The 27,032-nt window shown below is 41.3% G+C and overlaps 1 long non-coding RNA gene across 1 annotated transcript in view; it reads right to left on the bottom strand.

Moving 5' to 3' along the window:
• Positions 1-27,032, bottom strand: part of LOC132537629 (uncharacterized) — a 45,414-nt gene that overhangs the window by 6,553 nt on the left and 11,829 nt on the right. The window contains exon 2 of the long non-coding RNA XR_009549091.1: positions 6,340-6,424. This is a non-coding gene — a long non-coding RNA (uncharacterized LOC132537629). The remainder of the gene's footprint in view (positions 1-6,339; positions 6,425-27,032) is intronic.

Below are 27,032 nucleotides of genomic sequence, written 5' to 3'. Positions count from 1 at the left end.
CGGGCTCCCTAACTACGGGGGGGGGGGGGTGTCCCTTCACAAGCAGGGAAGCAAATCTTCTGGTGTCCATCTTTCTCTCCCCCTGTCTGTCTTCCCCTCCTCTCTTGGATTTCTCTCTGTCCTATTCAACAATAACAACAACAACAAGGGCTACAAAATGGGGGGATGGCCTCCAGAAGCAGTGGATTGGTAGTGCAGGCACCAAGCTCCAGCAATAACCCTGGAGGCACAAACAAAACAAAACAAAACAAAAAATCATGTTACATAGTTTGAGTAATGGAAGAACTGAGATTTTTTTTTTAATTTCTTTATTGGGGAATTAATGTTTTACATTCAACAGTAAATACAATAGTTTGTACATGCATAACATTTCCCAGTTTTCCATATAACAATATAACCCCCACTAGGTCCTCTGTCATCCTTCTTGGACCTGTACACCCACCCCAGAGTCTTTCACTTTAGTGCAATACACCAACTCCAGTTCAGGTTCTACTTGTGTTGTCTTTTCTGATCTTGTTTTTCAACTTCAGCCTGAGAGTGAGATCATCCCATATTCATCCTTCTGTTTCTGACTTATTTCACTCAACATGATTTTTTCAAGGTCCATCCAAGATTGGCTGAAAACGGCGATGTTACCGTGTTTTTTATAAATGAGTAGTATTCCATTGTGTATATATACCACAACTTGCTCAGCCACTCATCTGTTGTTGGACACCTGGGTTGCTTCCAGGTTTTGGCTATTACAAATGGTGCTGCCAAGAACATATGTATATACATATCTTTTTGTGATGGGTGTGTTGGGTTCCTTAGGATACATCCCCAAGAGAGGAATTGCAGGATCATAAGGTAGGTCCATTTCTAGCCTTCTGAGAGTTCTCCAGTCTGTTCTCCACAGAGGTTGGACCAATTGACATTCCCATCAGCAGTGCAGGAGGGTTCTTTTGACCCCATAACCTCTCCAGCATTTGCTGCTGTTACCTTTTCTGATGTCTGACATTCTCACAGGAGAGAAGTGGTATCTCATTGTTGTCTTTATTTGCATTTCTCTGACAATCAGAGACTTGGAGCATTTTTTCATGTGTTTCTTGGCCTTTTGGATCTCTTCTGTGGTGAATATTCTGTCCAAGTCCTCCCCCCATTTTTGGATGAGGTTATTTGTTGTCTTGTTGTTGAGTTTGGCAAGCTCTTTATATATGTTGGTTATTAGCTTCTTGTCTGATGAATGGCATGTAAAGATTTTCTCCCATTCTGTGAGGGGTCTCTTGGTTTGGGCAGTGGTTTCTTTTGCTGTGCAGAAGCTTTTTAATTTGATGTAGTCCCATAGGTTTATACTTGCCTTAGTCTTCTATGTCATTGGATTCGTTTCATTGACGATGTCTTTAAAATGTATGTGGAAAAGAGTTCTGCCAATATTTTCCTCTAAGTATCCGATAGTTTGTGGTCTAACATCCAAGTCCTTGATCCACTTGAAAGTTACTTTTGTATTTGGTGAAATACAGTGGTTCAGTTTCATTCTTCTGCATGTTTCAATCCATTTTTTCCAGCACCATTTGTTGAAGAGACTGTACTTTCCCCATTTAATAGTCTGGGCACCTTTGTCAAAGATTAGATGTCCATAGGTGTCGGCACTTACTTCTGGGCTCTCAATTCTATTCCACTGGTCAGTGTGTCTATTCATGTTCCAGTACCAAGCAGTTTTGATGGCAATGGGCCTAAAATACAATTTGAGATCTGGGAGTGTGATGCCTCCGGTTCTGTTCTTTTTTCTCAAGATTGTTTTGACAATTCTAGGTCTTTTCTGGTTCCAGATAAACATTTGTAGCATTTGTTCTATTCTCCTAAAAAATGTGCTTGGGATCTTGATTGGGATAGCATTAAATTTGTAGATGGCTCTGGGTAGTATATTCATTCTGATAATGCTAACTCTTCCAACCCATGAACATGGAATATCTTTCCACTTCTTTGTGTCTTTTTCAATTTCCTTGAGTAGTGTCTCACAATTTTCAGTATACAAGTCTTTCACTTCTTTGGTTAGGTTTACTCCTAGATATTTTATTGTTTTGTTGCTATAGTAAAAGGAAGAGATTTCTGAATTTCAATTTCTTCTAGCTTAGTGTTTGCATGGAGGAATGCCACTGACTTTTGAATGTTAGTTTTGTAGCCTGACACCTTACTGTATTTCCTGATGATTTCCAAAAGCTTCTTGCTGGATTCCTTAGGTTTTTCTGTGTATACCATCATATCATCTGCAAATAGGGAGAGTTTGACTGCTTCTCTTCCAATCTGTAGCCCTTTAATTCCTTGCTCCTGCCTGATTGCTATGGCAAGATCTTCCAACATGAATAGACACACTGACCAGTGGAATACAATTGAGAGCCCAGATGTGAGCCCCCACACCTATGGACATCTAATCTTTGACAAAGGGGCTCAGACTATTAAATGGGGAAAGCAGTCTCTTCAACAAATGGTGCTGGAAAAAATGGATTGAAACATGCAGAAGAATGAAACTGAACCACTGTATTTCACCAAATACAAAAGTAAATTCCAAGTGGATTAAGGACTTGGATGTCAGACCCCAAACTATCAGATACTTAGAAGAAAATATTGGCAGAACTCTTTTCCACATACATTTTAAAGACATCTTCAATTAAATGAATCCAATTACAAAGAAGACTAAGGCAAGTATAAACCTATGGGACTACATCAAATTAAAAAGCTTCTGCACAACAAAAGAAACCACTGCCCAAACCAAGAGACCCCTCACAGAATGGGAGAAAATCTTTACATGCCATATATCAGACAAGAGGCTAATAACCAACATATATAAAGAGCTTGCCAAACTCAACAACAAGACAACAAATAACCCCATCCAAAAATGGGGGGAGGACTTGGACAGAATATTCACCACAGACGAGATCCAAAAGGCCAAGAAACACATGAAAAAATGCTCCAAGTCTCTGATTGTCACAGAAATGCAAATAAAGACAACAATGAGATACCACTTCACTCCTGTGAGAATATCATACATCAGAAAAGGTAACAACAGCAAATGCTGGAGAGGTTTTGGGGTCAAAGGAACCCTCCTACACTGCTGGTGGGAATGTCAATTGGTCCAACCTCTGTGGAGAGCAGTCTGGAGAACTCTCAGAAGTCTAGAAATGGACCTACCTTATGATCCTGCAATTCCTCTCTTGGGGATGTATCCTAAGGAACCCAACACATCCATCCAAAAAGATCTGTGTACACCTATGTTCTTGGAAGCACCATTTGTAATAACCAAAACCTGGAAGCAACCCAGGTGTCCAACAACAGATGAGTGGCTGAGCAAGTTGTGGTATATATACACAATGGAATACTACTCAGCTGTGAAAAATGGTGACTTCACCGTTTTCAGCCAATCTTGGATGGACCTTGAAAAAATCATGTTGAGTGAAATAAGTCAGAAACAGAAGGATGAATATGGGATGATCTCACTCTCAGGCTGAAGTTGAAAAACAAGATCAGAAAAGAAAACACAAGTAGAACCTGAAATGGAATTGACATATCGCACCAAAGTAAAAGACTCTGGGGTAGGTGGGTGGGGAAAATACAGGACTAAGAAGGAGTCAGAGGCCCTAGTGGGGGTTGTATTGTTAAATGGAAAACTGGGGAATGTTCTGCATGTACAAACCATTGTACTTACTGTTGAATGTAAAACATTAATTCCCCAATAAAAAATAGAAAAAAAAAAAGAAATAAAAGGTTAGGAGGAAACCAAAATTCCATCCAGGAATACTGGAAAGAACAGAGCCATGTCATCCCTGAGGTACAAAATAGATGAGTAGTATGATTCTGAATAAATCAGAGGTTTTAGAGATGGCAGCCAATAAAAAGAAATGCTGGGGAAGTAGTCTCCTCCCTTCCTTCTGAAATTACACAAATTATGAGTAACATCACAGACATTATGTATAACGACTCCAAAACACTTTTTATTATATCTAGAATTTGTATTTCATAGGTCATTCTGAGAAATTTGGCAGTAAAAGTGGTCGTGACTGAAGAAGGAGGAGTTGTTCAGGAAATATAGATGGGTCAACACAGGGTTGAGGCTATCCATTGGGGCCTGAAATCACATTGGAGAAGAGGTCCTCAGGATAGGGGAAGCCCCAATGGTTGTGGCTTGAGGGGGAAGCAGTGACAGAGGGTTTGAGTCAGAGGAGAAAGCTGGAGATCTGCCTTGGTCCCAAGTGCATGGCTGACCCATGACTTATGGAAGACCTGACAGGTCTGGTCTTGGAATGCTTGAAGGATTCCACTAAAGCTGACCACAGCGCCTTCACTGGGCTTCATCTCATGCCCTGAGAGGGACCTTCAGCATTCTCCCAGAATGATTTAGAGATGAACAATTTCTCTGGGTCTCAACCACAGGGATGGGTCTGGGAACAGACTCAAAACATACATGTTTAAATCTCTTCTACATGATTATCTCGGTTTGATTCCATCAGTCATTTCTGTTGATGACTGAGACTAGGAAAACAGAGGCAGGGTTGATACTGAAGAGTACAGTCTTTCAAAGATGGGGTTCTAAGACTGACCTTGTTTTTTCTGGGATTAATCGGAGGCACCCAAGTATACAAATGATCTGATGACTCAAACTCATTGTTAGCTAGATTTAAGAATCTTGGTTGTTGTTTTTTTTTTCCCTCTAGGCAGATGAGTCACAACCTTAATATTGGTGTTGGTGAGTGGACATCGTGTTGAATTTTCAATGACAGTATTCTGTACAATGAAGAAGGTCTGGAAGTATGCAGGAAAGTTGAGGAGAAGCAACTTTAAGCTGCTTCATCCTTTACTGCTCTTAGAACAAATGATTTTTCCTATCATACAGGGTCCTCTAATGTTCTTTGATTTGTGTTTTCTTTAATATTTTACTTGTTTATTTATTTATTTGCGTAGAGATAGGGAGAAATCAAGAAGGAAGGAGGAGATAGGAAAAGAGAAAGAGAGAACTAGCACTTTTTTACTACCTGTGAAGCTTTGCCCCAGAAGGTGGGGACTGGGACCTGAGCCTGGGTCCTTGCACATTGTAACATGCACACTCTACTGGGTGTACCACTTCCTGGCCCCTCCTGTAATGTTCTCATAAGCATAAAGTAGTAAAAAGTATGTGAGTACAGAATGAGTAGAACATATCTTAGTATTTGAAATATCTAATATCTTCCCTCACTTGTCTACCTGAGCTCAGAGAAGGCACCTGAAAAAAGAGACAAAATTGTTCAAATTCCAGATACAAAGCTGCTTTTACAACAAATAGTCTGAGATGCCATCATAAAAACTGCATAGTGGGAGTCGGGTGGTAGCGCAGAGGGTTAAGTGCACATGGCACAAAGCACAAGGACCAGTGTAAGGATCCCGGTTCGAGCCCCCCAGCTCCCCACCTGCAGGGGAGTTGCTTCACAAGCAGTGAAGCAGGTCTGCAGGTGTCTATCTTTCTCTCCCCCTCTCTGTCTTCCCCTCCTCTCTCCACTTCTCTCCTATTTAATGATAGCAACAACAACAACAATAATAATAACCACAACAATGATAAAACAACAAGGGCAACAAAAGGAGAAAAGATGGTCTCCAGGAGCAGTGGATTCATGATGCAGGCACTGAGCCCAGGCAATAACCCTGGAGGCAAAAAAAAAAAAAAAGAAAGAAAGAGAGAAAGAAAGAAAGAAATGCATAGCTTTCACAGTGTTCAAGGAGCAGGGGAAAATGATTAGGATTGTTCCCATGTGGGTAGTCTACTAGAAGCCCCTCATATAATGCTAGAATCCCAATGTGTTTGCTCTCTCTTTTATAAAAGACGGCCTGAGACATAAACTCACTGCCAACAATAGAAGATCAAGGAAACATTCAAGTCCCTGCACTGGCACAAATAGAAGGCAATATACGCACATCTTTTGAGGCGCTACAACCACAGCAGGCCCTTCCCAGATTTACCATCTGAATGTATGCCACCTGTGAGGTCTGAAAACTCTCAAGTGAACAATTTCATTCTAAGTGGTCCTAGGTCAGTGGTGCCCCCCAGGAAGCTGGCAGAAGCAAAGGCAAATCATTTCTGGAGAAATACTAATTCAACCCAGACCTCAAAGATTTCCCAAAGACAAAGTTATAAAGAAAATGAAAAACTAAATGGGAAAAAGAGAAACACAGAAAGACAAGGCACCTTGAAGGAAGGAGGTCCAGGTTCCCCTGGCTATGTCAGGTATAATTCTAACAACATATGCAACAGCTGTATGAATTTTGTTTATAAAATTAAAGAAAGGCAAATCATAGGAGCCACGAAGTTGACTTAGTATTACGGTTGGTTCATACCTTGTGTGTCTGAAGCTCTAGGTTCAATCCTCAATGCTGAATGAGATGGTGGTGGGGGGGGATGGACTCTGCTCCCTCAGATTCTCTGTCTCCCAAACAAAAATCAATCAATAAATTATGTTTTGAAATGTAAGAACATTTACGACAGGTACATAGTATGTCAGAACTAAAAAGATAACAATTGAAATTTAAAATAAAACATTAATATTTTATCTTTTTAAAATATTTATTGTTTATTTATTATTTATTCCCTTGTGTTGCCCTTGTTGTTTTTAATATTTTCAACTATTAACAAGCTGAGGTGTATATGTCTATATATGATAGAGAATTACTATCTAAAGCACAATGTCAAAAATGCAGCAATACACTCAAGATGTCAAATAAAAATTTGAAAGAGATTGTTAAGTGTCACAATCACATAGGTTGAGGCAAGCTGACAAATGTCAATATAATTATAAGTGAAGATAAAATGGGAGTATTCCAGACCCACTAAAAGAGATTTGTACTTATATCTAAGAAGCACAGAATATTCCAGTAAGGATAAATAAAAATAAATTTGTTCAAAACACACATACACACACACACACTATAGTGAAACTATAAACATCAAAGGAAATGAGTCCTTTGGGAGTCATCAGCTAGTTCACTCAGTGGAGGGCAAAACTTACTGTGCACAGTGAGCAGGGTTCAAGCCCTGCTATTACCCGGGAATACCAGGAACAACTCTATGGAAGTCCAGTGCAAGGAAGAGCAGTGCTGTGATGTATCTCATCTGTGTATGTGTGTCTGTCTGTCTCTCAAAAAGTAAAGAATAAATAACAGTGATTGGGAGAGAGTTCTGTGGCACCACACATGCGCAAGACCCCGCACTCATTCTCTGATAGCACTTTGGAAAAAAAAAAAAAGAGAAAATTAGCACTAGTATAGCTACAGGTCCTTTGAAATATAACTAAAATATGCCTACTAGCTATCTACAAAATGGAGGACCCCCCCCCAATGCTTCATCTGTACTATTCCAGCCTTTAGATCCATAATTGTCCAACAGTTTGTTTGGCTTTGTATGTTAACTCTCTTTTCAGCCACCAGGTTCCAGATGCTAGCATGATGCTGACCAGACTTCCCTGGACAGACGACCCCACCAGTGTGTCCTAGAGCTCCACTTCCTCCTGAGCCCTTCCCTACCAGGGAAAGAGAGAGACAGGCTGGGAGTATGGATCCACCTGTCAATGCCCATGTTCAGCGGGGAAGCAATTACAGAAGCCAGACCTTCAACCTTCTGCATCCCACAATGACCCTGGGTCCATACTCCCAGACAGTTAAAGAATAAGGAAGCTCTCAGGGGAGGGGTTGGTATATGGAGGTCTGGCGGTGGGAACTGTGTGAAGTTGTACCCCTCTTATCCTATGGTTTTGTCAATGTTTCCTTTTTATAAATAAAAAATTTTAAAAAGTTAGCACTTAATGAAAACAGAGACAAGAATAGATCATCTGAACATCAGATAACTAGAGGACTCATTTCATGTTATTAAGTATGGTGATCAGAAGACAATACAAGGTCCTAAAAGGTTTTATCGGGGAGTCGGGCGGTAGCACAGTGGGTTAAGTGCACATGGCACAAAGTACAAGGACCGGCTTAAGGATCCTGGTTCAAGCCCCTGGCTCCCCACCTGCAGACGAGTCACTTCACAAGTGATGAAACAGGTCTGAAGGTGTCTGTCTTTCTCTCCCCCTCTCTGTCTTCCCCATCTCTCTCCATTTCTCTCTGTCCTATCCAACAATAATGACATCAATAACAACAACTATAACTACAACAATAAAACAACAAGGGCAACAAAAAGGGAATAAATAAATATTTTTTTTTTAAAAAAAGGTTTTATCCAATAAAATCATTGGATAAAATGAGGGTAAAATACCGGACATACTTCATAGTAGAAACATTAGTTTATTGGGGCTTGGCAGTAGCTCACCTGGTTGAGCGCACATGTTATAATGCACAAGGACATGAGTTTGAGCCCTCGTTCCCCAACTACAAGGGAAAAGCTTCAAAAGTGGTGAAGCAGTGTGGCAGGTGTCTCTCTATCACCCCTTTCCCTCTCGATTTCTGGATGTCTCTATCAAATAAAAGAAGTTAATAAAAAAAAAACACCTTCCTTTAAGAAACAGTATTTTATTAGTGTACATTCATTGAAGGAAACACAATGAGGGTACAGGAAGGATTGGACAACAAATATACTGGAGAAATAAATATTGATTGTAAACCTATTCAATATCTTGACACAGCACATGAAGTTGGTTAAGACATTATAACTTGAAACTTGCTCCACAAATCAACAGCACTGGTTATCACCCAGGAGTTAGAAATGTGGAACTTGAGCTGAGAAAGGGTTCACTTGTATAGTGAGCTGCTTGGAGGTATGTGTCTGACTCCAAGCCTCCCATTTCTCTTTCCTTCTCAAAAACAAGCAAACAAACAAGAGAAAAATTTCTCCTCTGGTTGTAAGTCATTGACAGAGTTGAATGAAAACCCAGAAAATCAAGGTCAAGCAACATCTTATTCTTTGGAGGCTTAAAGCAATAATCTGACAGTTGTGTTTTGATTATTTCTGAATATGCTGATGAACTGCCCTTGGGGTTATGTTATTTCATATGTGCCCTTCGTGTGGGGAGTATATCAAGTTTTATACAGACTGCAAGATTTTTCAGTTATTTCCATTAAGCACTGAATTTCCATTAAGCAATTCATTGTCTCCTAGTTTCCATCTTTGTTTCTGATGAGAACTTAGGTGTCAAGTCCTTTGTTTGTTTGTTTGTTGAATAGAGACAGAAAGGCAGACAAAAAGAGAGTGAAAACAGTGCCCAAATCTAAGTTTCTCTCACTCAGTGGTGACAGGCCTGGAACCTGAATCACACTCATAGCTACTTTCTGCCCTGATCCAGCTTCCCAGTCCTATTCCCAACTCTGACACCATCTTCCCAGACAGTACGTCTAACCCATGTGCATGTTAACTGTCTGGATCAGGAAAAAAATTAATAATGTCATAGGCCCTTTGGAATATACCTAAAATGGACTTCCTAGCTTCTTTCAAAATGAACACCCCAAATCTCATCTGCTATTTTCTTACCTTTAGGTTCCTGAATATTAAACCATTTTTTCTGCTTTATATCTTAATGCTTTTCAGTCACCAAGCTGCAGATGCTACTGTGACCTGGGCAGACAGCCTCACAAGTGCATCCTGGAAATCCCCCTCTCCAGAGCACTGCCCAATTAGGGAAAGATAGAAACAGACTGGGGGTGTAGATCCACTTGCCAATGCCCATGTCCAGCAGAGAAGCAACTACAGAAACCAGAATTCCCAACTTCTGTACCCCATAAAAAGCTGTGGTCCATACTCCCAGTGGGATAAAGAATAGGTAAGCTTCCAATGGAGGGGATAGGATACAGAACTCTGCTGGTGGGAACTGTGTGGAATTGTACCCCTCTTATACACAATCATGTCTATCATTATTAAGTCACTAATAATAATAAGAATAAAAGTACACTCTTCAAGTGAAGATGTCAGTGTCTCCAATTTACTTTTATTCCTCGCAATTTACTTTTTTTCCTTTTTAAAAAATTTTTATTTATAAAAAGGAGACATTAACAAAACCATAGAGTAAGAGGGATACAAAACCACAAAATTCCCACCACCAGATCTCCATATCCCATCCCCTTCCCTGGTAGCTTTCCTATTCTTTAACCCTCTGAGAGTATGGACCTAGGGTCATCATGGGATGCAGAAGGTGGAAGGTCTGGCGTCTGTAATTGCTTCCCTACTGAACATGGGTGTTGACTGGTTGATCCATACTCCCAGTCTGCATCTCTCTTTCCCTAGTAGGGTGGGTGTCTGGGGAAGTGGAGCTCCAGGACACATTGGTGGGGTTGTCTGTCCAGGGAAGTCTGGTCAGCATCATGCTGGCATCTGGAACCTGGTGGCTGAAAAGAGACTTAACATACAAAGCCAAACAAATTGTTGAACAATCATGGACCTAAAGTCTGGAGTAGTGCAGATGAAGTGTTGGGGGGTCCTCCATTTTGTAGAAAGCTAGAAGGCATATTTTAGTTACATTCCAAAGGGCCTGTGGCTATACTAGTTTTTTCTTCCCCCTGAGCCTGAAATCTGATATGCAGGTGGATCCAAGTTATTGTCTGGGAGGTGATGTCATGGCTGGAAAAGGGACAGAAAGCTGGATCAGGGAAGAGAGTAGCTCCCTTATATGGGAAAGGGGTATAAATATTGTTGACTATAAACCCCACCAATTTGATTTGGTCTGGGGCCCATATTCTGCTTAGGAGCCTATGTGACCTCTGCATCCCTGTAGATCTGAGTTCACATTCTGTGGTCATGAGTAGGAACATTTCAAGCTGCCCCAATAACGACCCAACTTCCTCACCTGTAGCATAGAGTATGTTACCCATCCTCCCTTTGGAGGGAGGATGGAACATTCTCTACCATTGTCGATCCTAGTTGAGGGCAAGGTGCTATGGGGGGCCCACAAAGGAGTCTATTTTGTTGTTCCTGATAGAGATGACCAGTAACAATGGAGAGAGGGATTTATTTGAGGTCCAGGCCCATCATGTCTGTTTGGGAATCTCAGTACTCCCCGAATAGGGCCCCAGCTGATGGAATGGCCTGATAGTGCCAGTCTCTTGCCCTTATTCAGATTTTGCAGTCCTTGCTTTGATAATGCTAACTTTGGAGTGAGTGAGTGAACTATAATAGGGAGTAGGTTAGAAGGGTATCTAAGTCTAATTAGATAGTATTTCATCAGGAACTTTATACTGACTCACTGCAGATTATTGTGTACTTTTGCTTTCAGGTATATATTTTGCCCTAATTTATGGATACTTGTGAAAATATGCTCTATCTCATGGGACCTGGTCTATATCTAGGTTTTGGAACTTTGTTAGGAAGTGAACCTCATGAAATGAAAATTAGAGAATACTAATTCCATTAGTGAAAGGAAAGGTCTCACCCGAGTAGTGAAGCTGAAGGATTGTCATTCCACACCTGAAGTCTCTGGACACAGTCTGAAGTGAAGCATGCTGAGGTGGTACTCACTGTTTCCTGTATGTTTTGTAGAATTTGTTTGTGAAGCCATCTAGTCTAGGACTTTTGTTGCTGAGAAGATTCTTAATACCTTTTTCGATTTCTTTGTCTGTGATTGGTGCATTTAGCTGTTGTAGTTCTTCTTGGTTCAGTTTTGGAAGGGTATATGTTTCTAGGAATACTTCCATTTGTTCCAGAGTCTCTAGCTTGGTGCCGTATAGTTCTTCGTAGAAGTCTCACATGATTTTCCGAATTTCTGTGGTTTCAGTTGTGACATCTCCTCTATCGTTTACAATTCTATGTATTTGGGTCTTTTCCTTTTTTTTTTTTTTTTTTTTTTTTTTGGTGAGTATGGCTAGGGGTTTGTCAATCTTGTTTAATTTTTCAAAGAACCAATATTTGGCTTCATTGATCTTTTGTATGGTTCTCTTATTTTCAATGTTGTTTATTTCTGCTCTAATTTTAGTGATTTCCGTCCTTCTGGTTATGATTTAGGGTCCCTTTCTTCCTCTTTCTATAATTTCTTAAGACATGCAATAAGGTCGTTTATTTGAGCTTTTTCTTGTTTGCTAATATGTGATTGTATGGCTATGAGTTTCTCTCAATACTGCTTTAGCTGTATTTTGATAATTTGTGTCTTCACTTTCACTTGTTTCCAGGAACATTTGAATTTCTTGCTTGAGAGTCTCTCTGAACCAGCAGTTCTTAAGCAGTATGTTCTTGAGTTTCCAAAAATCTGTGACTTTTAGTAATTTCATGTTTGTTGTTGAATGTTAGCTTTACTCCCCTGTGGTCTGAGAAGATACTTGGGATGATTTCAATGCTCTTGAATTTGTTGATACTCTCTTTGTGGCCTAACATATGGTCTATCCTTGAGGATGTGCTGTGTGGATATAAAAATAATGTGTATTCCAGTTCTTTGGGGTGAAGGACTCTGAAAATGTGCAGGAGGTCTAGGCTGTTCATCTCTTCATTTAATTATCTTTGTTTCTTTGTTGATTCTCTGCTTCGTTGATCTGTCTAAGTGTGAAAGTGGAGTGTTGAAGCCTCCCACTATTATTGTATTACTATGGATGTATTTTTGTAGTTTTTTCAGTAGGTGTTTTATGTATTTAGATGGTCCCTCACTGAATGCATAGATGTTAATAATTGTTAAATCTTCTTGGTTGATTGATCCTCTAATCACTATGTAATGCCATTGCCTATCTTGTATTACTTTATTTAATTTAAAGTCTATGGTGTCAGAGATAAGAATGGCTGTTCCTGCCTTTTTTGTGGTCCATTAGCCTGTATGATACAATTTCCCATCCTTTCACTTTAAGTCTGTGTTTATCTTGTTGGCTCAGATGGGATTCTTGCAAGCAGCCACTGGTTGGGTTATGCTTTATGATCCATCCTCCCACTCTGTGCCTTTTGATGGGTGAGTTTAAACCATTGACATTTATTGATATTATGGATTGAATGTATTATAGTCCCATTATTAAACAATTCTTTATTTGCTCTGATATATGACAAGTATTATAGTGATGTTCTTGTATATAAGAGGTCTTTTAGTAACTTTTCAGGACAGGCTTGGTGATGGTTGCCTCCTTAAACTGTTGTCTGTCTGAGAAGGTTTTGATCCCTCCATCTAATTTGAATGAAGTCTAGCAGGATATATTATCCTTGGTTGAAACCCTTTTTCATTCAGGGCTCGATAGATATCTTGCCATTCTCTTCTGGCTTGTAGAATTTGAGTGGAGAAGTCTTCTGATAGTCTTATGGGTTTTCCCCTGTATATGACTTTTTGTTTTTCTCTTGCAGCCTTTAGGATCCTTTCTTTATCCTTTTCATTGTAACTATGATGTGTCTTGGTGTCTTCAGGTCTGGGTTGATTCTGTTTGGGACTCTCTGGGCATTTTGAATCTTCATTTCTCTAATTACCTCGAGGTAGCTTGTATTTTTTTTGAGGGTCTCATCTGTTGTTTCCCTAATTCAGATAGCCCTTTCCTCCATAGTTGTCTTCATTTCTGTGATTATTAGCCTTATTATTGCTTGCATGCTTTTCTTATCTATGGCTACCTCTGACTAATTTGGAGTTTCTTCTGGGCTCCTGTTCTGATTCATTGTGGTAGCAGTTTTATTTGCTCTTGATTTAACCATTTTTTTATTGATGTGGTTTTTATTTTTCTCTTCTGTCATTCTTCAGCTGCTGTGTTCTGAGTACAAGCCATGCTATACTAAACACCTTTATGACAACTACAGTCACTAACCTCAAAAATCACAACAATAGTAACTGAAGCAAGGACTGATGCAGTTCATCCCATACCAGTTGGCCAAACAACACCTCCAGTCCAAGAAAAAATAGCAACCAAACAAAAGAAAAAGAAAGAGACAGGAAAAAGGGGAAAGCAAGAATAGACAATTATGCAAATCTACTGTCCACTATAAATTCTAGGGATAGAAAGGGGAGAAAGGGAAGTAAAGAAGACACACACATATAGAGTCCACTCCAAGTAAGATTTCTTCCCCCAAATAATTCACAAGTGAGTGTCAGTGAATTCAGAAAACAAAAGAAGGAGAAAGGAAGAAAAGAATAAAAAAGAAAATAAGAAAGAAAGAAAAAGGAAGAACAGTGAAAGGAAAGAGTTTACTTTATTTTATTTTTTTAATTAGCTAGGAGGAGGGGAAAAGGAGAGTGGTGAGAAAAGGTATAGAGAAACAAGTTCTTTTCACAATGGATAGGACACCCAGTCAACTAGCAATGGAAAAAATAAAGGTTAATTTTGGTCAACCTGAAGAAGGTGGATGGAAAAGGGACACATGTATATAATAATAGTAATATAATAAAATAGAGTAGAAAACCCCTAACAGTCTGTCTGCAGCTTGGACCACTAGATTGGCTGCTGATCAAAGACAGCCAATTATAGGATGTATCCAAAAAAAAAAAAAAACTTCCAGGTAGTCTTTCCAGGCAGGGATGAGGCTCTGATTGATCCAGTATTTTGTCACTTGAATAGAGCTCCAGCTACTTAAAGAAAAAAATGAAGTTAAAGGAAGAGGCTTGGGATGATACCCTGGGTGAGCCAGGAATCTTGGTAAAGAAAACAGCTTTACCAAGGGGAACCTTCTAGGACTGGCTGTCCAGCCCCTGGGGGCTGGTTCTGGGCTGGGGGGAAGGGGCGGTGTGCTCAGAAATAATCAAAGGATTTTTTCTTTGTTCCCCTGGCCTCCTTTTGTCAGCCCAAGAGAGAGTTATGGGACTGTATTTTGGTGTCACTCTGACCAGCCCGTGTTCACCCTCTCACAGACAGCCCAGTGTCCTACCCTATCCAGAGAATCTCCGGTTGCAAACCGCTGCCTCTTGGGAGCTCAGGGCAGCTACGGCTCCAAAGTCACCATCTTGGCCCCCAATTTCTTTTAATGATGTATAATTAATATACAAATTTATGGTTTCAAAGGTCATAATTTGATTATCTGTATACACTGAAAACTAATGACTGCAACAATCCCTGTTAACAGCTCTCAAAGCTGTTGGTCTTCAAGTTCCTGTGCATAAAATCCCGTGTGTGTTTGTGTGGGTCTTCAGTCAAAATGTCCTTTTTGTCCTTTTCTGTCAGTAGACCTACTATTCACAACAAAAATATGTATTTAGATCTTTAAAAATTAATTTCTCCAATTTAGTATTTATAATCTTCTTGAATTTTTGTGTACTGATAATGTTCATCAGACGTTTTCACATCTCTCCTTTTATTCTAGACCCACAGGAGGACAGTGAATCAGATCTTTCCATAATGTCCAAAGTATTGCATTGTTTTTTCTTACATCATTTTGTCTTCTGTATACATAAGTATAGATACTTGATAACAACACTCTGTTACTTAACCTCCCCTGATGTAATGAACTGATACTAAGCTGTATTTTTTTTTTTATGTTTTCAATGCACTTTTATGTAATTTCATTCCATTATGTGTCACAGTACCCAAAATAAGTTCTAACTCTTGCCATATTTCTGAATATTCTATAGCAGATCACCTTTTGGTCTGACGGATGATCTGTGTTTCTCTTGGTTATGTTTAGATTTTTAATGTGAAAGTCAGGTACTGCATATGCAAATCTATAAGTATTTTTGAAGAATTCTCATACTCAACGAACATTGTTTTATTGACAAAAATTATGGTTTCTTTTCCATAAGTTCAGACATGTGATTTGATTCTGCCATTAAGAGTATTTAGATTAGATGTGAAAGTGAGCTTAGCATGTAGGATGGCTGTGTTGCTACATATTTAGGCTTCCACCCAACACCACAAGGCCTGATGGTGATGGAGAAGGTAGGGTGCTGTGAGCTTTCTCCCTCTCTTTCCCTCTAAATGAAAAAAAGTGGCCCAAGGCAGTGAAATACATGAGGAAGTCTCAGATTACACACACACACACACACACACACACACACACACACACACACACACACACCATCACAGGTTTTGTTTCTATTTGTTAGCATTCATGTTTTACAATCAGCCTTCTGAGAAAAATAAATTATTGTCACTGAATTGTATATGCCCTTGCTTCAGGGTTTCCCCTGCCCATGAAGCCCAGTGCTAAGACTTTGTCTAGATAGAATGATTTATTCCTCCTCTCAGCAACTTATGAAAGAAGTATCATGATGATCATCACTAATTACAGGTGGTAGACTTGAAGTTTTGACAGACAAACAACATTTTAAGATTACATATCCAACCAGAGTGGGGTAGATAGCTTAATGATTATGCAAAAAAAGACTTTTATGCCTGAAGATTTGAGAGAGTAAGTTCAAATACCACTACCACCAGACCCACTGCTGAGCAGTGCTCTGATTAAAAAAAAAAATTCCACAGCCAATAAGCAAATAGGTGATGAAGAGAACTTTGTTGAAGGACTATTTTATGACTAAGCTATCTCCAAAAAAATAAGTAATCACAATAATCTGCTTGATAAAAATTAAAAGATGAAGGGAGCAGAGATAGGAGATCATGTAATTGTGAGTTAAGTACTTCACCCTCTATGGGAAAGAATTATAGATATTACTTAAGCATTGTTCTTTTATTTTTTAGAGAAAGGGATGTAAAGAGACACAGAGACACCACAGCACCAAAGTTTCTGTCAATGTGATGAGGGCCAGACTTGAACCTGGATTGTGCACATGGCAAAACTAACCAAGGAAGCTATTTCACCAGCCCTCAATTCATATGATAGAAAGCTGACAATTTTAGAAATGAAATAAAAATATATCATTGCAACTTGGACTGGTAGCCACTAAAGAAAGTGGAAATCAAAACTCTATTATGATTGACTCTGGAGCAGGGGATGGGGACAGAGGTAGATAAATGAGAAAAGACAGTATTTTCTGTGTTACATCTTCCCTGTTTTCTTGGACTGTGTATCCTTATGGCGTATGGGAGCTTTGATACACATAAAATAACATCCTAAGATAACAATGCTGGTGGTGTTAAATTCTCTGAGACCATATGTTCTTGGTAACCTTGGGCTGCAGTGCACTTACTGATAATCATCTGCTCCTGGAGAAAGACCAGTAGAGACTAGTGCCACCAAAGAAAGAGATTCTGGAAGAGTTACTTCTTCTAGTTAGGTATTTTTCAAAAGTTCAAATACCCCTAAAAATGATTCCTATTGGGACTGAGTGGTGCTGCTTCTGGTTAAGTGCACGTTAGTTACGGTGTGTAAGGACCTGCGTTCGAGAAAGCTTTGCAAGTGGTGAAGTAGGGCTGCAGGTGTCTCTTTGTCTCTCTTTCCCCTTCCCTGTCTCCCCATCCCTCTTGATTTCTGGCTTCTTCTACCCAACAAGTAAAGATTTTTTACAATTTTTTTAAAAAAGAAATGATTTATATTGGGCCACATCTACTCAATTCATTATAAAGGTCATATTTTAGATATGAAATGTTCACTTTTTTTTTTTTATCTCTGAGTGGACTGAATTTGGGTGGAAGGAGGTGAACTTTTTACAGAGGCTCCTCAGCACAGCCCAACAAATTTCACAAGGAAAACTACCAGGCCCATACTTGAAAGACAGGAACAAGTATGAAATTACTCTAGAATTCCTTCACACACCACAAATACTGTAGAATGCTCAGAATCATGTGACACATTTCTCGTACTCACAGCATCCCTAAGTGACGTGCATTCATCACTTAACAAATTCGGGATTTGAAACCTGGTCAAGGTTACATTCCAGTCTTTCAGGTATCACCCATCTTTTGACTCAAGTGACCCTCAGACACAGCCAAGAAGAGGTTTCACTTAGTGTTAATCAAAGAGTGGCACACGTAGGCAATGCACACAAAAAATCATTCCACCAAAAGTTGTTGGGGACAGCATTTGCAAAAGATAAGAATTCTCTTAAAAGACCGCTGAGTTTTCTAAGCTCAGTCAGCTATATAAATTCTCTTGTCACAGAAGCAAGTCTACTTGATGTATATATTAAGAATTATTTCTCATGGAGGAAGAAGAAAGTTGAATACAAATCGTACCTTAGAGTCTGTCTCTTAGATCCCAAAGTGAGGAAAACTCAGAGAACTTGTTATTTTTATTAAACGTGTGCTTCTCACGTCATATTGTCCACCCTTTTGCCAAGGTGCTGAGAAATCCTAACACTGGGACAATGGATGCAAGTAATATGGCCTGACAGCACACAACTTACTCTTCGGATGTGCATTTTACGCAACAGCTGTTTCTGCTTCGTTCTAATTTGTTCGGGATTTGGTGGAGACCCTAGAGTTCACCTTCTGCAAAATATTTGTTAATTTTTGTTTTGAGCTGATAAAATACCTTTACCCCTCCCCAAATGAGAACAATTTGCTCCGGGATTGAAGATGGATTTGTATTATAGTCGCAGTGGGGATTTGTTCAATTGCTTCATAGCCATATACCCAACACTCACTAATTCCTTTTAACAAGAAAATGGTAAACAGGTGAAGCTGAAATCATAGATAAATAAAGAGTTCTCTCCAATCCATTCATCTGGGTGTTTGTAAAAGGAATTCCACCCAGCTGGCAATACAGACACTTACAAAAGAAGAAACGCTGTAATTTTTAAAACCAGTATTGGGAATGGTTGACATGATGACTGCTTATGTAATGAACTCAGTAGATAAGATTCCAAAACAGTCAGAATCATTTTACTCATCGCCAAATATTCTTTCCAGATCTCACTGGCTTTATTTTTTTAATTATTAGCTTTATTTATTTATTGGATATAGACAGCCAGAAATCAAGAAAGAAGTGGAGATAGACAGGAAGAGAGACAGAGAGACACCTGCAACACTGCTTCACCAATCGCAAAGCTTTCCCCCTGCAGATGGAGTCAGGGGGGTTCAAATCTGGATCCTTGTGCTTTGTAACATGTGCACTCAACCAGGTGCGCCACCATCCAGCCCTTACCATTTTTTTTTGCCGTAAAAGTATATATATATATATGTACATATATATATATATATATATATATATATATATATATATATATATCTTCACACTCTGAAAAGAATATATGACTGTATTGCTGGTTTATAAGATTGTAAACAAATTACCCAATAGGACCCATAGCACGACAAGACCAATTCACAAGGCCATTTAACGTGCCTCATCACTGCAGTGAGGGTCACTCTTCTATATGCAAAGATCATACTAATTCTTTTAGATTGAGTAATGTTTTCCGGGCCATCGCAAGCATATGAATCCACAAGCACAGTGCACATTCTCATCCTAGCTAATTTCTTGTCTAGAGATCTGCCTTCGGAGAGCAGTGCTTCGCTCTGGTTTATGGTGGTTGGGACTGAGTCAGGGACCTAGAAGCCTTAGGTATGAGAGTCTTCTTGCATCATTATGCTACTTGCCCTGCCCCTCTTATTTTCATTTTGCTCTTTCACAGTCTTTTACGTATCTTGGACAAGGTTATTTTCATTACACTGCAAAAAATTGAATTTCAAAGCTTTATGATACAATCAAGCAAATTTCTATGATGCAATATTTCATTATCCACACAAGATGCAAAAAATAATAATAATAATCCATATGGATTCCAAACTGACATCCTTAGAACACTCTTTCCGATCATTTTCATTTCAGACTCACAGAAAAAGACGTTATACTTTGAACCTGTCTTCAAAGCTGAAGCAAATGTTTTACATGATCACTTCTCAAAGACTGAAGAAGAAAGCATTACTCCGTGACATCACTGTTTCTGCCCCATGCTGTTCATGTCTAACCCTTTTACTTGTGACTTTAATTTGCCTAGGCTGAACTTTTAAGTGACCAGCTCTAACTCAGTCTATGCTCTCTTCACACCATCAAGAACTCATTACCCCAGTCACTTGAAGGAGAGGCAGGGATTTTTTGTTTGTTTGTTTCCCATTTTGCATACTAACCTGCCTCTGAAGCTGGTTACAGCCATGTTCAGGGCCCACTCTACAAAAGCCAGAGAAAGTCAGTATACTGTGCCGGCCCTGAGTGAAGTCTGTATTCTGTGCCGGCCCTGAGTGAAGTCAGTATTCTGTGCCGGCCCTGAGTGAAGTCTGTATTCTGTGCCGGCCCTGAGTGAAGTCAGTATTCTGTGCCGGCCCTGAGTGAAGTCTGTATTCTGTGCCGGCCCTGAGTGAAGTCTGTATTCTGTGCCGGCCCTGAGTGAAGTCAGTATTCTGTGCCGGCCCTGAGTGAAGTCTGTATTCTGTGCCGGCCCTGAGTGAAGTCAGTATTCTGTGCCGGCCCTGAGTGAAGTCTGTATTCTGTGCCGGCCCTGAGTGAAGTCTGTATTCTGTGCCGGCCCTGAGTGAAGTCAGTATTCTGTGCCGGCCCTGAGTGAAGTCAGTATTCTGTGCCGGCCCTGAGTGAAGTCTGTATTCTGTGCCGGCCCTGAGTGAAGTCAGTATTCTGTGCCGGCCCTGAGTGAAGTCTGTATTCTGTGCCGGCCCTGAGTGAAGTCAGTATTCTGTGCCGGCCCTGAGTGAAGTCAGTATTCTGTGCCGGCCCTGAGTGAAGTCAGTATTCTGTGCCGGCCCTGAGTGAAGTCAGTATTCTGTGCCGGCCCTGAGTGAAGTCAGTATTCTCTGCCGGCCCTGAGTGAAGTCTGTATTCTGTGCCGGCCCTGAGTGAAGTCTGTATTCTGTGCCGGCCCTGAGTGAAGTCTGTATTCTGTGCCGGCCCTGAGTGAAGTCTGTATTCTGTGCCGGCCCTGAGTGAAGTCTGTATTCTGTGCCGGCCCTGAGTGAAGTCTGTATTCTGTGCCGGCCCTGAGTGAAGTCTGTATTCTGTGCCGGCCCTGAGTGAAGTCAGTATTCTGTGCCGGCCCTGAGTGAAGTCAGTATTCTGTGCCGGCCCTGAGTGAAGTCTGTATTCTGTGCCGGCCCTGAGTGAAGTCTGTATTCTGTGCCGGCCCTGAGTGAAGTCTGTATTCTGTGCTGGCCCTGAGTGAAGTCTGTATTCTGTGCCGGCCCTGAGTGAAGTCTGTATTCTGTGCCGGCCCTGAGTGAAGTCTGTATTCTGTGCCGGCCCTGAGTGAAGTCAGTATTCTGTGCCGGCCCTGAGTGAAGTCAGTATTCTGTGCCGGCCCTGAGTGAAGTCAGTATTCTGTGCCGGCCCTGAGTGAAGTCAGTATTCTGTGCCGGCCCTGAGTGAAGTCAGTATTCTGTGCCGGCCCTGAGTGAAGTCTGTATTCTGTGCCGGCCCTGAGTGAAGTCTGTATTCTGTGCCGGCCCTGAGTGAAGTCTGTATTCTGTGCCGGCCCTGAGTGAAGTCTGTATTCTGTGCCGGCCCTGAGTGAAGTCAGTATTCTGTGCCGGCCCTGAGTGAAGTCAGTATTCTGTGCCGGCCCTGAGTGAAGTCAGTATTCTGTGCCGGCCCTGAGTGAAGTCTGTATTCTGTGCCGGCCCTGAGTGAAGTCAGTATTCTGTGCCGGCCCTGAGTGAAGTCTGTATTCTGTGCCGGCCCTGAGTGAAGTCAGTATTCTGTGCCGGCCCTGAGTGAAGTCAGTATTCTGTGCCGGCCCTGAGTGAAGTCAGTATTCTGTGCCGGCCCTGAGTGAAGTCTGTATTCTGTGCCGGCCCTGAGTGAAGTCAGTATTCTGTGCCGGCCCTGAGTGAAGTCTGTATTCTGTGCCGGCCCTGAGTGAAGTCAGTATTCTGTGCCGGCCCTGAGTGAAGTCTGTATTCTGTGCCGGCCCTGAGTGAAGTCAGTATTCTGTGCCGGCCCTGAGTGAAGTCAGTATTCTGTGCCGGCCCTGAGTGAAGTCAGTATTCTGTGCCGGCCCTGAGTGAAGTCAGTATTCTGTGCCGGCCCTGAGTGAAGTCTGTATTCTGTGCCGGCCCTGAGTGAAGTCTGTATTCTGTGCCGGCCCTGAGTGAAGTCTGTATTCTGTGCCGGCCCTGAGTGAAGTCTGTATTCTGTGCCGGCCCTGAGTGAAGTCAGTATTCTGTGCCGGCCCTGAGTGAAGTCTGTATTCTGTGCCGGCCCTGAGTGAAGTCAGTATTCTGTGCCGGCCCTGAGTGAAGTCAGTATTCTGTGCCGGCCCTGAGTGAAGTCAGTATTCTGTGCCGGCCCTTGAATCTTCCACATAAGGCTGCCATTTTACTCTCTTGCTCTCTTACCTTGCTTCCAACATAGTCCTGTTCAGCCAGGAATTACTACATTTGCTCAAAAAAAAAATCATAAAAGAAATCCTTAAAAATGACACCAATCGATCTCAAATATGGCCCTGTGTCTTTTAGCTGGTATAGTTGAATAATATCACAGTCAGCCTGGGACTACACATCCAATTTGACAAACAATTTGTGAGATTTCATTGCCAGACCTACTTCTTCTTCTTCTAGCGTTTGCCCTTCTTCCGTAGCCAGTCAACAGCAAAGCTGTCAGGAGCTGCTTGTTGCTGGCTTTGAAAGTGACTGGGATCCATGTGGATTCAGTTGGCTAGGAAGGATCGTCAGTTTCCCCAATGAATGGGTCCTCACGGGATGCACCACGAGAAGGTCGATCCAATGCATCCCACCAGACCTACTGAATCTCCCACTAACAAGACCTGTTTTCACTTGGAACTAACTGCTTCCAAACGTCATCCATTTTGGTCTCTTCTTAGACAGGTGCTTTCTAGGCAGACAAATCCAAGTGCGGGGACCCTGCCTGCTACATTTAATCAGTAGTACAAAGAGAGCAAAGGTGGGTGCGAGGAATCACATCATTGCAAGACTGGCCAGCTCCTCATGGGGCGCGAGCGCTTCCACACTACGATCATCCTCTCTGGCATTATGCTATTCCACTGCAGAATACTGTGCCCCAGTATGGTTCCGTAGCCCCCATGTCCACTTGGTCAATTCGAAATTATATTCCTCCATGAGGATAATTTCTGGAACCATCCGTTCCACCCCGGTTCCATGGCTGCCAGTTCTTAGCAACATCGCCCTGCCAGATATTCGTCGGGATGCGGCATCATCTAAGTTCATTTCCCACGTCTACGCTCGACCGGACCTGCCAATATACGCGGATATCTTCGCCCACCCTGTCCAACGCTTGACGTCTCGTCACCCAATCTGGTCCCCTACGCCTACACTGAACTTCTCTGTTCCAGTCTCTTGGAAACAGAGTTGGCAGTCAGCTGAGGTAAAGAACAAACACCTCATCACAGACCCCTGCGAGCGTCCACCCGGCTTTGACCTGGCACGTTATGATTGGGCCCTCCTCAATCGCTATCGAACAGGCCATGGCCGGTGCGCCGCTATGTTCCACCGCTGGGGAGCCAGAGACGACCCGAACTGCCCCTGCGGCTCCAGGCAGACTATGACCCACATAGTCAACGACTGCCACCTCTCCAGATTCAAAGGAGGTCTCGAAACTTTACATCAGGCTCAACCTGACGCTGTTGACTGGCTATGGAAGAAGGGCAAACGCTAGAAGAAGAAGAAGTAGTACAAAATTTGCTAGCCCAGATGTTGACACAGCTCAAGAGAGGATTCCCCACCACTTCATTTCCTTAAGTTGCAAATATTTCCCAACCTAATTTTCGAGTTTTCTTTTTCTTTTAAAAATAAAAAAATGAAATATATGTACTGTACATAAAATGATTGTTTTGTGTACGTATACGAAGCAAAATATGTCCTACAGCACAGCTAATGAACCTTATTTTACATGGTTACAACTATGTGTGAGAAAGATGAGAGGAGCTAGAGATAAAGAGATAGAGACAGAGAGAGAAAGAGAGAGATAAGAGAGAGAGAAAGAGAGAGATAAGAGAGAGAGAAAGAGAGAGACTGAGAGAGAAAGTGAGAGAGAGAGAGAGAGAGAAGCACCTGAAATCAACTTTTAGCAAACTTGCATTGCCTGTTATTGTACTGTGATTAAGTCATTGTGTTATAAAGTAGATTGATGCTTCCTACCAAACTGCAACTTTATGCCTTTTGATCAAATCTAATTATTTTCCCCTCCTGCCCGGCACTGCCAACCACAATTCTCCTTTCTAAGTCTATGTATTCAGCTTTTCTTAGGTTACTCACACAAATGAACTTCTCCCCCCACCCCCGCCCCATACATGGTGCATTTTAAGTAGCATAGTGTTCAAGAGGTCTATCCATGTAGGCATGACACTTTTAAAAAATATATATTTATTTATTTCCTTTTGTTACCCTTGTTGTAGTTATTATCGTTGTTATTGATGTCATCATTGTTGGATAGGACAGAGAGAAATGGAGAGAAGAGGGGAAGACAGAGAGGGGAGAGAAAGACACCTGCAGACCTGCTTCACTACTTGTGAAGCGACTCCCCTGCAGGTGGGGATCTGGGGGCTCGAACCGGAATCCTTAAGCTGGTCCTTGCACCTTGCACTATGTGCCCTTAACCCGCTGTGCTACCGCCCAACTGACTCACTTCAGATGACTTCTACAGATAAGGACAAAGAGGCAGTGAGTGAAAGAGACCACAGCACTGAAGCTTCTTCCAGTGCACTGTGGGCAGGCTCTCAACTAAGTTGCCCAAATGGCAAAGCAGTAAGTACACTATCCAAGTGTGCTATTCTGCTAGCCTGCCAGCCTCATAGGTGATGGCTGAGTTGTAGAAAGATTTTTTCTTTTCTTTTCTTTAATCCATTCAACTATACACAGACACTTAGGTGGTTTTATTGTTAATAGTGCAATAGTACTTTAATATATATATGAAATGCCATCGATTTGAAGCACACATTTTACTTATTTATTTATGAAAAAGAGAGGCATGAGAGGCAAAGAATCAGACATCACCTTTGTACACGTGCTTCCAGGGACTGAACTTGAACCTTATGACTGAGAATTCAGTACCATAGTTACTGCTCCTTCTCCAGTATCACTTTCACTAGAATTTTGATGTGGATGGTGTTCCACTGTGTATCTTTTTGGGTAAAATGAATGTTTTGATAATATTAACCCTTTCATTTCAAAACCAGAACATTGTGCCTTTAATTTCTGTATCAGTATTTTGTTATTTTTACCTCCTCTGTTACATTTATTCCTATACAGTTTATTCTTTTATGAACTGACCAAAATGGGATTGTTTTCCTGGCTTTTTTTTTTAAAAGATAGATTGTTGCTGTGAAGAACTACAATTGAGTTTGTGAACTCTTATTCTTAATGGCTGAGTAGTATTCCACTGTGCATATAGACCACAACTTGCTCAGCCACTCCTTTGTTCTTGGACACCTGGATTGCTTCCAAGTTTTGGCAATTACAAATTGTGCGGCTATGAACATAGGTATAAACAGAAATTTTTGGATGGGTGTGTTGGGTTCCTTAGAATATATCCCCAAGATACATAGGTTAGGTCCACTTCTAGTCTTCTAAGAATTTTCCAGACTGCTTCCACAGAGGTTGGACCAATTGACATTCCCACCAGCAGTGCAGGAGGGCCCCTTTACCCCCCCACAACCTCTCCAGCATTTGTTGCTGCTACCTTTTCTGATGTGTGACATTCTCACGGGAGTGAAGCAATATCGCATTGTTGTCTTTATTTGCATTTCTTCGATAATCAGTGACATGGAGCATTTTTTCATATGTTTGTTGGCCTCTAGGATCTCTTCTTTGGTGAATATTCTCTTCATATGCTCTCCCCATTTTTGGATGGGGTCTTTTTTTCCCACTGTTGTTGCTGAGTTTGGTGAGCTCTTTAATATTTTGGTTGTTAGCTTCTTGTCTGATGTCTGGTATAGAAGCATTTTCTCCCATTCTCTAAGGGGTCTTTTTGCTTGCATGGTAGCTTCTTTTGCTGTGCAGAGGTTTTTAGATTAGATATAGTCCCATGAATTTATTTTGTCTGTTGTTGTCATGGTGTCTAAAAAATTATTTTGGTTTATTATTTTTTTTATAAATTTCAGTGCCTGTGCTTTAGTTTATGAATAGATCCTTAGCCCACTTAGGTTCTTCACTTACATACATATGAACCTTGAGTGTTCCCTTTGCTTTTTATTCTTTGCCTTTTAAAGTATAGTTTTATTTATTCTTGAATAGAGAAAAAGATAATTTGAGAGGGAAGAGGAGGTAGAAAGGAAGAGAGAATTGTAGCATTGATTCACTGCTTATGAAGTTTCCCCACCCCTCCATACACACACCCTGCAGGAGTGTGGGCTTGCTCTGGGTCCCCCTCCCCCTTGGCCAGCTGAGGAGAGAGTCAGACCTGCCACCTGGGAGTCCCAGGGTAGCTCAGTGTGGCAAGAGCAAAGTGCGCAGAGAGACAAGCAGTCAGCCTTGGGAAAGTCTCAGTGGGGCAATTCACTTATTGAAAGGAAAAGCAGGTAAATATAGACCATAACTCAGAGCGGGAAGGTTTGGGGTCTCCATGAACCCAAACACAGAGCAACACAATGCACAGTTACATTTTGACCAACAGACTGTTTGACCATAAGCTTTACAATGTACAGTTTTTCCAGAGGTAAATTGCAGGTACTTTAGAGCAGCAGGGGAGAGGAAAAGGGAGACAACTGAGCAGTCCGGATGTTTGCTGGTGGTTTTAAGGTCAACACAGTAATCCATGGCTTTTAATTAAAGAAGGAAGACATGTGTAGAAAGCCACCCATATCTGTGGGGCCAGCTGTCATAAATTACAGAGATTGGGGGAACCTGCCCTTGTCTCAACCTGAAGGGAGAGTTGGGGGTCAACCTGCTTGGACCTCATGGAAACAATGGCCTGGACTTTTCGGGACAGTGAGTCCATTCTGCAACACAGGAGGAGACTGGGGCTTGAATCCAGGTCGTTGTGCATGGTAACATGTAGACTCTACAAGGCCCACAACCACCCTGCCCTATAAGCTTTACCTTTTATTTAATCCAACAACTTTGTTGTAATTTGATTTTAAAACCTATGTAAGTCAGAAGGCACAACATGGGCCTATTCTTATATAGTAGACACATTGTTGAACCTATACTTGGTGAGGCACCTGACTGAATTAAATAGCTATTTAACAGAAACTTGTTGAAAAACAAACTAAACAACTATCCACCCAGAAGATCTAGTGCAGCTGTTCCCAGAGACCCTGCGTCCTGCTACTGCTCAATTCATTTCAGACAGTGGAGGGAGAGAAGCCAGTTATGGTGTCTTGTATAGTACAGAAGCTTGTCGTTGTTTTAATTTAATT

The sequence above is a fragment of the Erinaceus europaeus genome, chromosome 3 (assembly GCF_950295315.1).
Source record: "Erinaceus europaeus chromosome 3, mEriEur2.1, whole genome shotgun sequence".
Lineage (NCBI taxonomy): Eukaryota > Metazoa > Chordata > Mammalia > Eulipotyphla > Erinaceidae > Erinaceus > Erinaceus europaeus.
The sequence above is the reverse complement of the archived record's forward strand: the minus strand, read 5'-3'. Positions and strand labels throughout refer to the sequence as shown.